Source organism: Panthera uncia, assembly GCF_023721935.1.
Source record: "Panthera uncia isolate 11264 chromosome A3 unlocalized genomic scaffold, Puncia_PCG_1.0 HiC_scaffold_12, whole genome shotgun sequence".
Classification (NCBI taxonomy): domain Eukaryota; kingdom Metazoa; phylum Chordata; class Mammalia; order Carnivora; family Felidae; genus Panthera; species Panthera uncia.
This window is the reverse complement of record NW_026057579.1, coordinates 21,545,443-21,560,695: the sequence shown is the minus strand read 5'-3', so window position 1 is coordinate 21,560,695 and position 15,253 is coordinate 21,545,443. Positions and strand designations below refer to the sequence as shown.

The following is a 15,253-nucleotide window of genomic DNA, read 5'->3' as shown; positions in this document are numbered from 1 at the left end:
TTTTTTTTTTTTTTTTTTTTCTTTCCTTCCCCTCCCCCATGGTCTGTTATGTTTCTCAGGATCCACATAAGAGTGAAACCATATGGATTTCTGTCTTTCTCTGTATGGCTTATTTCACTTAGCATCACACTCTCCAGTTCCATCCATGTTGCTACAAAAGGCCATATTTCATTTTTTCCAGAGAGGTTACTTTTAAAAAAATTGTTTTTAATGTTTATCCATTCATTAGCTGATAGATGTTTGAGTTGCTTCCACATTTTAACCATTAAGAATTATGCTGCTACTGGGGCGCCTGGGTGGCGCAGTCGGTTAAGCGTCCGACTTCAGCCAGGTCACGATCTCGCGGTCCGTGAGTTCGAGCCCCGCGTCAGGCTCTGGGCTGATGGCTCGGAGCCTGGAGCCTGTTTCCGATTCTGTGTCTCCCTCTCTCTGACCCTCCCCTGTTCATGCTCTGTCTCTCTCTGTCCCAAAAATAAATTAAAAAAAAAAAAAAACGTTGAAAAAAAGAATTATGCCGCTATAAACTTTTGTATACTGTTCAAGATTTTGAGATTAAATAAATTTGGGAAATGCTAGGTAAAACAAGGTTAAACAGGCTTCTGCTATAGTACTTCTCAGGGTCAAAAACAGACTAACATTCATTCCAATTTCACTACAATGGATACACAGGCAATGTTTTCCAAACTTATGTGGCAACAAATTGCCCCCCATGCCCTAGAAAACTTCTCTTCGAAAATTATGATATAAGCTCAAATAGTCACATGGGATTCTGGAGTCAATACATCTGACCCTCATCTTTGAGAGAAGCACAAGAGCAAGTAAAGGTAATATTGTGAAAGATTCAGGAGCAAATTCTGATTTAGAATTCTCAAAATGTTTCTTAAATTGATACATTTTTGTATGTTAGCAGATCAGTATTCTTTGAAGTCAACAAATCCTTTTTCTGAATACAGCAAAATATGTTTCACCACAATTTTCTAAGTGCCAAAAAGGATTTCAGCATCTCTTATACTGTAATATAAAAAGACTGAAATAGGGGTGCCTGGGTGGGTCAGTTAGTTAAGCAGACAACTTCAGCCCAAGTCATGATCTCACGGTCCGTGAGTTCAAGCCCCGCGTCAGGCTCTGTGCCGAAAGCTCAGAGCCTGGAACCGGCTTCAGATTCTGTGTCTCCCTCTCTCTCTGCCCCTCCCCAACTCGTGCTCTCTCTCAAAAATAATTTAAAAAACTTTTTTTTTAAAGACCAAAATAAACAGTTACACTATAACCACTCTACACAACTAAAATACCCAACCCACTATATTCAGTGATAGTTGCAAATGCATGACCTGACAATTCCTGGAAAAGATTCTCAGGCATTTTGTACTTTATTAATTTATTTATTTTGAACAACATGACAATCCTCTCAACAAGGGGACTGTATCTATCAGAGATCAGGGAACAGAGAAATCACTTGTTCAAACAACACTGAAATTTTCTAATTCTGCTATTCTCATTAAAACTAATAAAACAAAAATATGATTTAATATTTGTGTTTAGATTAACATTTGTGGTAACAGTGAGATAAATTTTCATCTAATTCCAGTATAAAACTTCAGCATCTGGGAGAAAAAAAGTGCTTTTTGATGATCTTTTGCTTTTTTGATTCTGTGTATATACATTTAAGTTCAAACAATGTGGAAATGAGTGTAAAGAAATATTCCAAAGATGTGAAACTGATTTTTTATAGTGTGATAGGCAATTACTCCTTTCTTTGCTACCAACTCCATTTTAAAAATAATCTTATTAAAGAAATTTCCTTATTAAACCGTGGTAAACTACAGAACTGACAGCTTACTGAGGTTTCCTTTAAATATGTGAAGTAATTTGAGACTTCCCACCACAAATACATTTCAGTAATATAATAAGTACAATGTTACTTGTGGATTGTCACATTTCTTTTTAAAGGGATATTCCGTTGTGAAGTCTTGTTAAACTATTTTGCCCTCATGAAAATGCTAAAATAGAAATTTGTAATTAATTTCCAACACTTTCCCAAGGAACTTTATGCTATAAGCAAAGTAACTATATGCACTGTTTAGAAATAATGCTATCTCACATCAGAATTAACTTTGCTTTGTTGCCATAATGAGAACGTTAGGAAAGCTCTAAGCTCTGTGTAGATAGCCACAGACACATGATTCAGATTATTCATGTGTTTTTTACTAACAGTTCCACAAGTTTTTTAAGACTGTGGTTTTACATGTGGCTCTCAAAGAGTAATGCCTACTGATTTACCATTTGTTGAGAAACTGGAAATTCCAGAGCGTTTGATAACCTACAAGGATGAAATTTTTGAAGCTGCACCTGACACTGGACCCTTTTTTTAAACCTGTATCTGTTCTACCTAAGACATTTTAAACTCTAGCTCTGACAAAATTCTCCATCTAGCACATTCACATGGTTCCCCTTCTATATTTGCTCTTTAGTTTCATTACAGATGTTCAGTTCCTAGATTCTTTCCATTGTCTCCCAAGTTAGCAGTCCTACTCTGGTTACCCTGGTTTCATGTCCATTCATACCCAGGAATGGAATGCCTCTTCCAAAAGTTATCTCAAGGACCTAACATTCTGGTCCTTCAATCAGACCAACAAGGCAAAACTACAATCCTAACTGTAATCCCAATCTAACTATCAGCCTCCTCTGAGGCTTTATTTGGGGTAATACTACAAGGAGATAAAAACCCACATTTACATAGGCTGGTGCCATGACTCATACATGGTGCCCACACCTTTTTCTCATTGTTCCTGAGGCTCCTTCCTATTTCCACCAGCGACTACTGCAGACCTTCACTTTCCCCCTTGTTTCCTAATTAGAACCCCTCACTCTTGGGGCACAGGGTGGCTCAGTAGGTTGAACGTCCAACTTCAGCTTAGGTCATGATCTCGTGGTCTGTGAGTTCGAGCCCTGCATCAGTCTCTGTGCTGACAGCTCAGAGCCTGGAGCCTGCTTCAGATTCTGTGTCTCCCTCTCTATCTGCCCTGCTCACACTCTGTCTCTCTCAAAAATAAACAGTAAAAAAAAAAAAAAAAAAAAGAATCCCTCTCTCTTGGCACAAGAGCATCCCTTTGCAAAAAAACAACTGAGGTGGAGGATGGTAACAAAGGCAGTACAGTTTTTTTAAATCTTCCTGAATAGCCCATTGACAACAGAGAAACCACAATGAAAAATTCAGACTCATGAATAACATCTAAAATAAAACTAAGTAACAAGGAATCTCTGGAACCCCCAATCCCAAGTGGGTAGGATCAAACCACTAACATCTGTGAGAACGTGGTCCATATGTGAAGAGGAGAACCATGGGCATCTCATGGAATTAAGAACCCCCACAGGCGTTCACTGGAGAGCTGGGGGCAGAACTAAGAGCACCTGAGCCTAGAAGCCTTGCAGTCCTCAGGTGAGGGCAAGGTTCTGTGCACACGTGAGCCTTGTGAATCCTCAAAAACAATATGCCAAAGCCCCCTTTCGGGACCACACCCCATAGAGACAAAGCTACTAGGGACAGAGTCTAAACTGAACAACACAGGGACCAAAGAAAGAGAGACCCAGATAAAAGTAGGAGACAGAACCAGTCAAGAGATTTCAGAGAGTAAGCAGCCCTATATTTAACATTTCACCGGGGCACCTGAGTGGCTCAGTCAGTTAAGAGTCTGACTTTGGCTCAGGTCATGATCTCATAGTTCATGAGTTCGAGCCCCGCAGTGGGCTCCGTGCTGACAGCTTGGAGCCTGGACCCTGCTCTTGATTCTGTGTCTCCCTCTCTCTGTTCTTCCCCCGCTCACACTCTGTCTCTCTTTCTCAGAAATAAGGATTAAAAAAAATTTTTTTTTTAAACACTTCACAAAAATAACAGAAGAGAGAGCTCCAGCGCTGTGAAATTCAGGCTTCCTTCTAAAAGTTCAAGGAAATTTCATATAAAAGTGAGCAACAAACAGATTGAGGGGAAATCTCATATAAATATATTACAAGAAAAGAAACTTTAAAAGGAGAAGGCTACCCCCTAAAGGCAATAAGAGCCCTCCAGAAAGACATGCCTAAAAAATACATGAAAACTATGACCTATTTCAAAACAAGCAAAAGGACACAAAACAATAACAGAAAAATGAAAAAAAATATATAAACCTGAATTAGAAAAACTCACAAAGGATATGAAATAACTCAGGAAGAATGAGAGTGCTTGCTTCAACAGCACACACACTAAAACTGGAACAATACAAAGATCAGAATTAGAAAAAAAGATCACGTTAGAAATGTATACTAAAGTAGAAAGAACATAAAAGTTAACAACAACAACAACAACAACAACAACAAACCCAGTAGGTAATGCCTTAAGACAAACAGAAGGGGGAAAAAAGGCAGGAAATTTTTTTAAGTTAACAAAGAAATGAAAGAATTTCTGGTTCTGGTTAAGATTCAGTGAGCACACCCCACTCTCTCCCCCACTGATGACAACCACAAGTCCTGGACAAAAGACATAAGCAATTACCTAAGGATTCTGAAAACCACATAAAGCAGGTGAACTGGGTAGGAAACACAACACTCACACAATGACCCGCACAGTGGTGAATTTCCAGGTTTCCTTTTTATCTTCTGTATTTCTCAGCTTACACTCTAGGGCAGCCAGGATCTCCGAAGGAACACGCTCTCTCTAGACTCTCCAGACCTAAACCCAGCTGAGCCTCAGTGATAAATTGTCCTCATGGCACCAATGACGATGATAACAGGCAAATCCCTAAAGCTTCTTTTCTCTCTTTCCATCTAGACCACCAGGAAAGGGGACTCTTGGGAACCCAAGAGTGTGGGAGAAGATGTCAAAGAGGAGGGAGCAGGAGAATGAGGCCCTTTAAATTCCTGTGTGAAATCCTGAGTTGCACATGCGTAGAAATGACCCAGATCAACAGAGCAAAGGCCACATCCAACCCATGATGGGGACCACCCCCAGAGCCCCCTAGACTGGCCCCTGGGTGGTGCACATGTGGAGCTGTATCATTTTCCCACTGCTGCTGTAAAAAACTACCGTAAACTTAGTGAATTAGGACAACACAAATGTACTATCTTATGGTTCTGGAGGCCAGAAGTAAAAAAAATGGGTCTTAATGTGCTAAAATCAAGGTGTCAAGAGACTTGTATTCCTTCCTGGAGCTCTAGGGAAGAATCTTTTTTCCCCGATTCTTTCAGCTTCTAGAGGCTTCCTGTATGCCATGGTTTGTGGCCCTTTCCTCCATCTTCAGAGAATGTCACTCCAACCTCTGCTTGGTCATAACATCTCCTTTTCCTGACTCTGATTGTCCTGCCTCCCTCTTATAAGTACCCTTGTGATGACACTGGGCCCACTCATATAATCCAGAATAATCGCCCCATCTGATAATCCTTAATCATATCTACAAAATCCCTCTTACCAACAGATATATTAAAATGGTATACCAAACCATATTTAAATAATCCAAAAGACTCCAAAAAAGGAGAAAAAGAAGAGTAAAAAAGAGGGACAAACAGAAAAGATAAAAAGTTAAATCCAAACCACCTCACACTCATTAGGATGGTTGCTATCAAAAATGCAGAAAATATCAAGCGTTGATGAGGATAGGGAGGAATCAGAACCACTCTGAATTGTTGGTGGGAATGTTTTTACATGGCGCAACATGTTTTTACATGGTGCATCATGGTTGCACATGGTGCAAACATGACAGAATACAGTATGGCAGTTCTTTAAAAAATTAAAAATAGAATTACTATATGACCCAGCAATTCCACTTCTGGGCATATACCCAAAAGAACTGAAAGCAGGGACTCAAAGAGATGTTTGTATACCCATATTCATCGCATTATTCACAATAACCAGAAGGTGGAAGCAACCCAAGTGCCCACCAATCGATTAATGTATTTTTAAAACGCAATATACACATACAATGGAATAGTATTCAACCTCAGAAATAAAGGAAATTCTGGGGCGCCTGGGTGGCTTGTTGGTTAAGCGTCCGACTTCAGCTCAGGTCACGATCTCACGGTCAGTGAGTTTGAGCCCCGCGTCGGGCTCTGTGCTGACAGCTCAGAGCCCGGAGCCCGTTTCAGATTCTGTGTCTCCCTCTCTCTCTGACCCTCCCCTGTTCATGCTCTGTCTCTCTCTGTCTCAAAAAATAAACGTTAAAAAAATATATATTTAAAAAAAAAAAGAAATAAAGGAAATTCTGGCTGAGTGAAATAAACCAGTCACAAAGGACAAATACAGTCTGATTCTACTTTTTATTTTTAATTTTTTTTTTGACATTTATTTATTTTTGAGACAGAGAGAGACAGAGCATGAACAGGGGAGGGTCAGAGAGAGAGGGAGACACAGAATCTGAAACGGGCTCCAGGCTCTGAGCTTTCAGCACAGAGCCCAACGCGGGGCTCAAACTCACGGACCGCGAGATCATGACCTGAGCCGAAGTCGGCGCTTAACCGACCGAGCCACCCAGGCGCCCCATTTTTAATTTTTTAATGTTAATTTTTTTTGAGGGGTGGGGGGAGGAGCAGAGAGAGAGGGAGATACAGAATCTGAAGGAGGCTACAGGCTCTGAGCTGTCAGCACAAAGCCCAGTGTGGGGCTCAAACCCATGAACTGCAAGATCATGATCTGAGCGAAGTCCGACATTTAACCTACTGAGCCACCCAGGCGCCCCGTCTGATTCTACTTATATGAAGTATAAGTTTTCCAAGATAAAAAAGGTTCTGGAGATGAATAGCGGTGATTGATGGTTGCACAATAATGTGAATGTACTGAATACCACTAGTTGTATACCTAAAAATGGTTAAGATGGTAAATTATGTATATTTTACCACAATTTTTAAAAATTACATTAAATGGGGGTGCGTGGATGGCTCAGTTGGTCAAACATCTGACTCTAGATTTTGGCTTAGGTCATGATCTCATAGTGCATGAGTTGAGCCCCAAGTCAGGCTCTGTGCTGATAGCACAGAGCCTGCTTAGGATTCTCTCTCTCCCTTTCTCTCTGCTCCTCCCCTGCTCACACACACTCTGTCTCAAAAACAAACTTAATGGGGTGCCTGGGTGGCTCAGTCGGTTGGGCGGCCGACTTCAGCTCAGGTCATGATCTCATGGTTCATGAGCTCAAGCCCCACGTCGGGCTCTGTGCTGACAGCTCGGAGCCTGGAGCCTGCTTCGGAATCTGTGACTCCCCCTCTCTCTGTCCCCTCCCCAGCTCATGTTCTGTCTCTGTCTCTCAAAAAATAAATAAACTTTAAAAAAACATTTAAAAAATAAATAAACTTAAAAAAATTACGTTAAATGTAAATAATCTAAATACCCCAATTTAAAAACAGAGATTAGGAGATGGAAAAAAAAACTAGAAAGACCCAGGTTTCTAAAAGAAACCTACTTGAAATATAAAAGTATACAGAAATTAAAAGTATACATAATAATGTACAGAAATTTAAAAGTAAAATGATAGCTGGGGCACCCCTGGGTGAGTCAATCAGTTAAGTGTCTGACCAGTTCAAGTCATGATCTCGGGGTTCATGAGTTCGAACCCCACATGGGGCTCTCTGCTGTCAGCACAGTGCCTGCTTCGGATCCTTAGTCTCCCTCCCTCCCTCCCTCCCTCTCTCTCTCTCTCTCTCTCTCTCTCTCTGCTCTTCCCCCACTTGTTCTTGCTCTCTCTCAAAAAAAAAATGAAAAAAAAAGTGATAGAGACACAGATAAGAGAATAGAAAAGATAAGCCACAGACTGGGAGGAAATATGTGCAAAATACACCTCTGATAAAGGACTATGATTCAAATTATACAAAGAACTGTTAAAACTCAACAATACAGGGGCGCCTGGCTGGCTCAGTCAGTAGAACATGCAACTCTCAATCTCAGGGTTGTGAGTTCAAGCTCCATGTTCGGTACAGAGACTACTTAAAAATAAAACTTAGGGATGCCTGGGTCGTTCAGCTGGTGAAGGGTGTGACTTCAGCTCAGGCCATGATCTCACGGTTCATGGGTTCAAGCCCCACACCAGGCTCTGGGCTGAGATTTCAGAGCCTGGAGCCTCCTTCGTTTCTCTCTGCCCCTCTCCTGCTCTCACTCTGTCTCTGTCTCTCCCAAAAATAAATAAAACATTTAAAAAACTTAAAAATAAATAAATAAAATAAAATCTTAAGGTGCAGCTGGGTGGCAGTTGGTTAAGCGTCCAACCTCAGCTCAGGTCATGATCTCATGGTTCATGAGTTCAAACCCGGCACTGAGCTCTGTGCTGACAGCTCAGGGTCCCAAGCCTGCTTCAGATTCTGTGTCTCCTTCTCTCTCTGCCCCTCCCCGACTCAGGCCGTCTGTCTCTATCTCTCTCTCCTCTCAAAAATAAACATTAAAAAATATATATTACACACACAAGATTTAAACCAACATCTTCCATATAAAGACAGCAAATAAGCATATGAAAAGATGCTCAACACCACATCATTAGAGAATTGCAAATTAGAACAATGAGACACTACCACACACCTATTAGGCCAAAATCCAAAACACTGACGATATCAAGTTCTGGTGAGAAGATGGAACATCAGGCACTCACTCTCATTTGTTGCTGGTGTGAATGTAAAATAGTACAGCCGTTTAGGAAGACAGTTGGGCTGTTTCTTACAAAACTAAACATACTCTTTCCATATAATCCAGCAATTATGATATTTGGTATTTACCCAATGAGTTGCCAACTTATGTACACAAAAAAACCTGCACATGAATATTTATAGCAGCCTTATTCAAAATTGCCAAAAGTCGGAAGCAACCAAGATGTCCTTCAATAGACAAATGGGTAACAGACTGTAGTACATCCATACAATGGAATGTTATTGTGTTAAAAAGAAATGAGCTATCAAACCATAAAAAGACACCAGGGAACTTTAAATGCATGTTGCTGAGTGAAAAACGCCAAACTGGAAAGGCTACATCCTACATGATTCTCACTCCATGACATTCTGGAAAAAGCAAAACTATGGAGACAGTAAAATGATCAGCGACTGCGGGGGTTGGGGGGGGGGGGGGGGGGGGGTGCCTGGGTGGCTCAAGTCAGTTTAAGGGTCTCTTGATTTCAGCTCAGGTCATGATCTCACAGTTTGTGGGAGTGAACCCTGTGTTAAACTGCGCTGACAACACAGAGCCTGCTTGGGATTCGGTCTCTCCCTCTCTCTCTGCCCCTTCTCTGCTCATGTGCATGCTCTCCCTCTCACTCTCAAACTAAATAAAAACTTAAAAAACAATGTTAAAAAAAAAAAAAAGATCAGTGGTTGCCAGGGAAGGGAGCAAGGGATGATCAGGGGGAGACAGGAGGCTTGCAGGGCTCAGTGAAATGATTCCTAATGATGCTGCATGATGGATATATGTCATACATTTGTCAGAACCCAGAGAATGTACAATAGAAAGAATCAGCCCTAATGTAAACTATGGATTTTAGTTAATAATAATGTATCAATATTTGCTCATAAATTATAATAAATATACCATAGTGATGTAGAAGATGGTAATAATTGGGGAAACTGGTGAAGAGGGGGCAGGTAAAGAGATATAAGGGAACTCTGTCCTTTATGCTGCTTTTCTACAAACCTAAAACTGCAACAAAACAAAAAGTCAATTTTTTTAAAAAAAGCAATGTGCAAAGGAGTATCTATAATAACTTCCCTTTTGTGTAAGAATAAGGGGGGCAGAGGATAAGAGAATGTGTAACTTTATTTTAGCAAAAGAAACACCAGACAGATAAAAAAGAAACTAATGAGATTAGTGGCGGAAGGGATGGGGGCAATGACACTTTTCTGGATCTAACTATTTTGAATAGTTATGACTTTTATAAGTATGTTAATGTCTTACACACTCTAACAAATAAGGATGGGAGGGAACTTAAAACTGAATGCAAACAAGAAAACAAAAGAATCTAACCCTTTTTTTTTTTTGAGAGGGAGAGAGAGCACTCATGAGTGGAGGTTGGGAAGTGAGAATAAGAATCTTAAGTAGGATCCACGCCCAGTGGGGATCCCAACGCAGGGCTTGATCTCACGAATCACGACCATGAGATCAGGACCTGAGCTGAAATCAAGTCAGATGCTTAACCAACTGAGCCACCCAGGTGCCCCAGAATCTAATTTATATTTTATTTCAAAAAATAATATAAGCAGGGTAAATGGGGGTAGAGGTAGAGATTAACCCAAGTAACTTCTGAACATAGTATTTAGACTATATGCCCTCATACTAAAGACAAAAGCACTATAAACATAATATTTAGCAGGGTTTTTTTCCCCAGTGGTATGAGTTAACTCTGGTTTAACTACTTTTTATGTAATTAAGGATTTAGAAAATACACATATTCAGAATAAAGGGAGCCATATTTCTTGCTGAACAAGGTTTTATGTATGGAAAGATGAAAAGCTAGGACATAAGAAAGTAAAGTTATGGGAAAGGACAGACCACACAAACACTAATTAAAAAAACAACTAAAGTAGTTCTATTAATAACAAAGAAGACTATGAACAAGGACAATTACTAGGGACAAAGAAGAATATTACATAATGATAAAACATTCAATTCACCAAGAAGACATAACAATCCCAAATGTGTATGCAACTAAACAAAAGAGCATCAATATAGGAAGCAAAAACTGACACAACTGAAAGGAGAACAGACAAATCCACAGTTATTGTTGGAGAGTTCAATACTCCTTAGTAATTGATAGTAGACAGAACACCAGCAAGAATACGGAAGACTTAACAACACAAGCAACCAATGTGACCTAACATTATAGAACCCTCCACCCAACAACACAATACACACCTTGTTTAAGGTTGATACGAAATATTAACCGAGCACCCACCTGGCTCGGTAGGTAGAGCATGTGACCCTTGATCTCAGGGTTGTGAGTTCAAGCTCCACGTTGGGTGCAGAGTTTACTAACTAAATGAACAGCTAAAATTTTTAACTTAATCAAGATAGATCATACTCAAGGTAACAAATCAAAATAGACTTAAAAGAATTAAAATCATACACAGTATGTTTTTTGACAACAGAATTAAATGAGAAATCAACACAAAATCTAGGAAACCCCAAATACTTGAAAATTAAATAATACAAATTTAAATAATCTAGGAGTCAAAGAGGAAGTTTTAAGATAAAGTAGAACATATTTTTAAATGAATGAAAAGGAAAAATACAACATATCAAAATGTTTGGGATGCAGCTAAAACATTGCTTATAAGTTTTTAACAGTAAATCTTCATATTAAAAAAGAAAAATGTCTCAAACCAATAATCTAAACTTCCTGTTTAAGAAACTAAGCATAAACCAAACGGAAGGAATTAACTTAGGAATGTAAATCAGGAAACTGAAAATGAAAAAAGTAGGAAAAAGTCCATGAAACCAAACATTAGTTTTTTAAAAGATGAATAAAAGTAGACTAACCAAGAAAAAAAAGGAAGCCACAAATTGTTAATTTCAGATACAAAAAAAGGGATATCACTACAGACACAGCAGAGTTTAAAAGTGAACAAAGACTGGGGCACCTGGGAGGCTCAGTCAATTAATCATCCAACTCTTAATTTCGGCTCATATCATGATCCCAGCGTCATGGGATTGAGCCTCATGTCAGGCTCCACACTGAGCATCGAGCCTGCTTCAGATTCTCTCTCTCTCTCTCTCTCTCTCTCTCTCTCTCTCTCTCTCTCTTCCTCTGCCCCCTCCCCTGCTCACACTGGCACACTTTTTCTTTAGAAAAGAAAAATCATAAAAGCTAATAAAGACTAGTAGAGTTGTGTCAAAAGGACTCCAGAACCAACTTGAAAAGGCTCCCCACAGGCCATAGATGGGAACATTTTAGCAGCAATATGCATACTAATGACAATGCACTAAACTATATCAAATATGTTTAAAGCTATGAATTCATAATGATGCAAAGAAAACTAATTCATCAGTTTTGAATAGGAAGATCATTCATTTTTAAAACTAGTTAATAGTTTAAACTGGGTGGCTCAGTTGGTTGGGAGACTGACTCTTGATTTAGGCTCAGGTCATGATCTCAAGGTTTGGGTTTGAGCCTTGCATCAGGCTCCGCACTATGACAGTGTAGAGACTGCTTGAGATTCATTCTCTCTCTCTCCCTCTCTCTCTCTCTCTCTCTCTCTCTTCCCCCCCACTCTCTCTCTGCCCCTCCCATGCATGCTTTCTCTCAAAATAAATAAACTTAAAAATTTTTTTTAAATAAGTAACTAAAACTATTAAAGATAAAGAATCAAGTATTAATCATACCTACAGAACAGACAACACAATCACAAATGAGTAAGGAGCGATTTCATTGGAACTCACCGTTTTGCAAACTTTAATGAATTAAGATATCTAAGCATTTAGTATCAATCACTGCTAACATCACAAAAATAAATAAATTACCAGACACTATGTGCCTAACAAAAGAACACACTCTTACTTACGAAGTAGTCTTGCAAAAAGTAGTAGAACCAGAGTCTGATTAATGATTAAGCCTCTAGATCAGTGCTGCCCAATAGAAACATAACATAAGCCATATACATATTTAAGTTTTCTAGTAAACACATTACACAGAGTAAAATGAACTAGATGGAAATTATGTTTTAATAAATTGAACCCAAATATCCAAAATACCATTTCAGTATACAGTCAATATAAAATACTAATGATATTTTATATTATTTTTATAATAAATCTTTAAAGTAAGTGTGCATTTTACACTTACAGCACTTCTCAATTTGGACTAGCCACATTTCAAGTGCTCAATAGACACTTGTGGCTAGTGGCTACCATATTAGGCAGCACAACTGAAGATCCAAGTACCAGTTCATGGGAAACACAAAGAACAAATTACATTAGCCTCACCATAGATATTCAATCAGCAAAATCCAGACTCTGGGAAATTCAACAGGTGGAAACCTGGTTTCTTCATCAAATTCGTGACAAGGAAAAAAGACTGAGGAGGAATCTGTAGGTTGAGGTTCAAAGGACAAAAGAGTAAAAAAGGAAAAACTTAAATGTGGAGTTTAGAAATGCCCACATCTGCTAAAACTGTAAGAAAAACAAAAACCTCATTGCCATAAATGTTAAGATATTGGTAACACTGCGAGAGATAAAGAGGGTTTTAACTGGAATGGAACACAAAGAGAGTTTCTGGATTGGCTGATGATTTCTTTTACCTGGGTGATGGTTATATCTTGTAATAGTTCATGATAAGCTATACATTTGTTTCTCAGCAGTTTTCCATATCTGTGTTTATGTTTTATAATAACAAGGTATAAATTTAATAAATAGCTACGTATTTGATGGGAAAAGTTTGATGTGATTAAATTCTTAAACTTGACAATTGTCTCATCCCATCCCCAAACTTACCACCTCCACCTGTAGGCCTGGTTTCTGGTCTTCAAGAATTAAATATCCTCACTCCTGTTCAAGACCAAAACTCTCACCAATGTTCCCCTTTATCCCCTCCAGTCTTTTCTGATCTTAATCCATTAATTACCACTCTTCTCCATGTCTACAATCTCTACAGTTCTATGGAGGCAGTATAGGATATTGGTAAATAACTGGCCTATTGTGTCAGAACCCCAGGGTTCAAATTCTGATTCTGCTCTTTTACCAGTTGTCAGCCATGTGACAATCTCTCTGTGGTTAACTCTCCTCTTTAGGAAAATGAGGAAAAGAGTATCTACTTTATAGGGTTACTGTGAGGAATAAATGAGTTAATACATGAAACCCTTAGAAGACGGCCTGGAATCCAGTATGTCTTCAATAAACGTTAGCTGCTGTCACCTTCAGTATATAAACATGCTCAGTCTTCATTTTTATCAAAATCCTTTCTTCAATTCTGTGTACCTCTCTAGCTATGCCCTGACTCCTTCCCTTTTTCCTGAGAACAAAAAAGATCACCAAATTGTCATATCTACTGTCAAGGTTTCAGTACATATTTAATTAGCCTCCACTAGAACATTTGATATTATTCATTTTGAACATAAAATCTTCTCTTGAGTTCTGTGATACTACTCGTGGCTGTCTTGCTTTTGACAAGTTATGATCAGTCTGCTTTGTAAGACTTCCTCTACCACTGGTTAAACACTACTGTTCCTCTATGTACCATTTTCATTCTGCTTCAAAGAACCACCGACATGGCTTGATGCACACTTGTGGTTAAAACGGCACTCAGGGCAGCTGACCCCAAAAGTCTCTAATTCTGAACTCTCCCATGCTTCAGATATATTTAAGACACTATAGATATTATATTATATGTTAAGATATTAAGATGTATATCTTAAGGTCTGCTGGACCTGGATGTCAAAATGTCCAACGCTGCATTCACTCCCGATTTGCTACTCTCTCCTGTCCATTCTCAGTTAATGGTGCTACTAATCTACCTGAATACCAGGCAGAAATCTAAGAGCAATTTGGGGCTCCTCTTTTATCCTCATCCCCCAAATCCAATCACTTAGTTCTAATGATTTTACCCCTTCGTTTTCTAAGAGAAACTACCCCTTTCTCACCATCCTTACCACAAATTCCCTCGTTCAGGCCTGCAGCATTTCTCACCTTGAACACAAGAAAGGCATACAAAGTCCTTGTTAACTTCAAACACTACTCTTTGCTTTAGAACACAGCAAACTAGATGTGCCCATAGTGGTATGAACCTAATATGTTTGCCTCTGTTTCTATGTCTTTGTTTTACTGTTCCCTCTGCCTGGAATGCTCTTCCAAATTTGTTACTACATTCCTTCATTTTCTGAGATGCTATTAAGGTATCACATCCACCAGAAAACCTTCTCAAGAATTCCTATGTAGGTTAAGTTCCCTTCCTCTATGATCTAATAGCATTTCAGCTACATCATTATCACTGAACTTACCTAAATTAAAAAAAAAATTTTTTTCTCTTAATATATCTTTTTCTACAGAGTAGTTACTTCCAAAGGCAGAAACTGCTTTCCTTAGCTTTGTAACCTCAGTGCCTGGCACACACTTAGCAAACGGTAGGTAGTCAACATATCTTGTTGAAAGAAAATAGTTATTTTCCACATTCTTATCAAATAATTATTTCTGAAACTTGATTTTCACCATGCCATGGTGCTGTTCAAAAACATTCAAGGATTGTCACATGGTATTTAGGCTGGTCCTCCAGAACAAAACCCCAAACTACTTACACTGCTTTATCTTCCACCGTACTTCCATATATATATATATATA

General features: G+C 39.0%; 1 long non-coding RNA gene across 1 annotated transcript in view; it reads right to left on the bottom strand.

Annotated features, from left to right (window-relative positions):
* LOC125937639 (uncharacterized) overlaps positions 1 to 15,247 on the bottom strand; it is a 20,910-nt gene extending 5,663 nt beyond the window's left edge. The window contains exon 1 of the long non-coding RNA XR_007462450.1: positions 12,908 to 15,247. This is a non-coding gene — a long non-coding RNA (uncharacterized LOC125937639). The remainder of the gene's footprint in view (positions 1 to 12,907) is intronic.
* Positions 15,248 to 15,253: the final 6 nt, after the last annotated feature.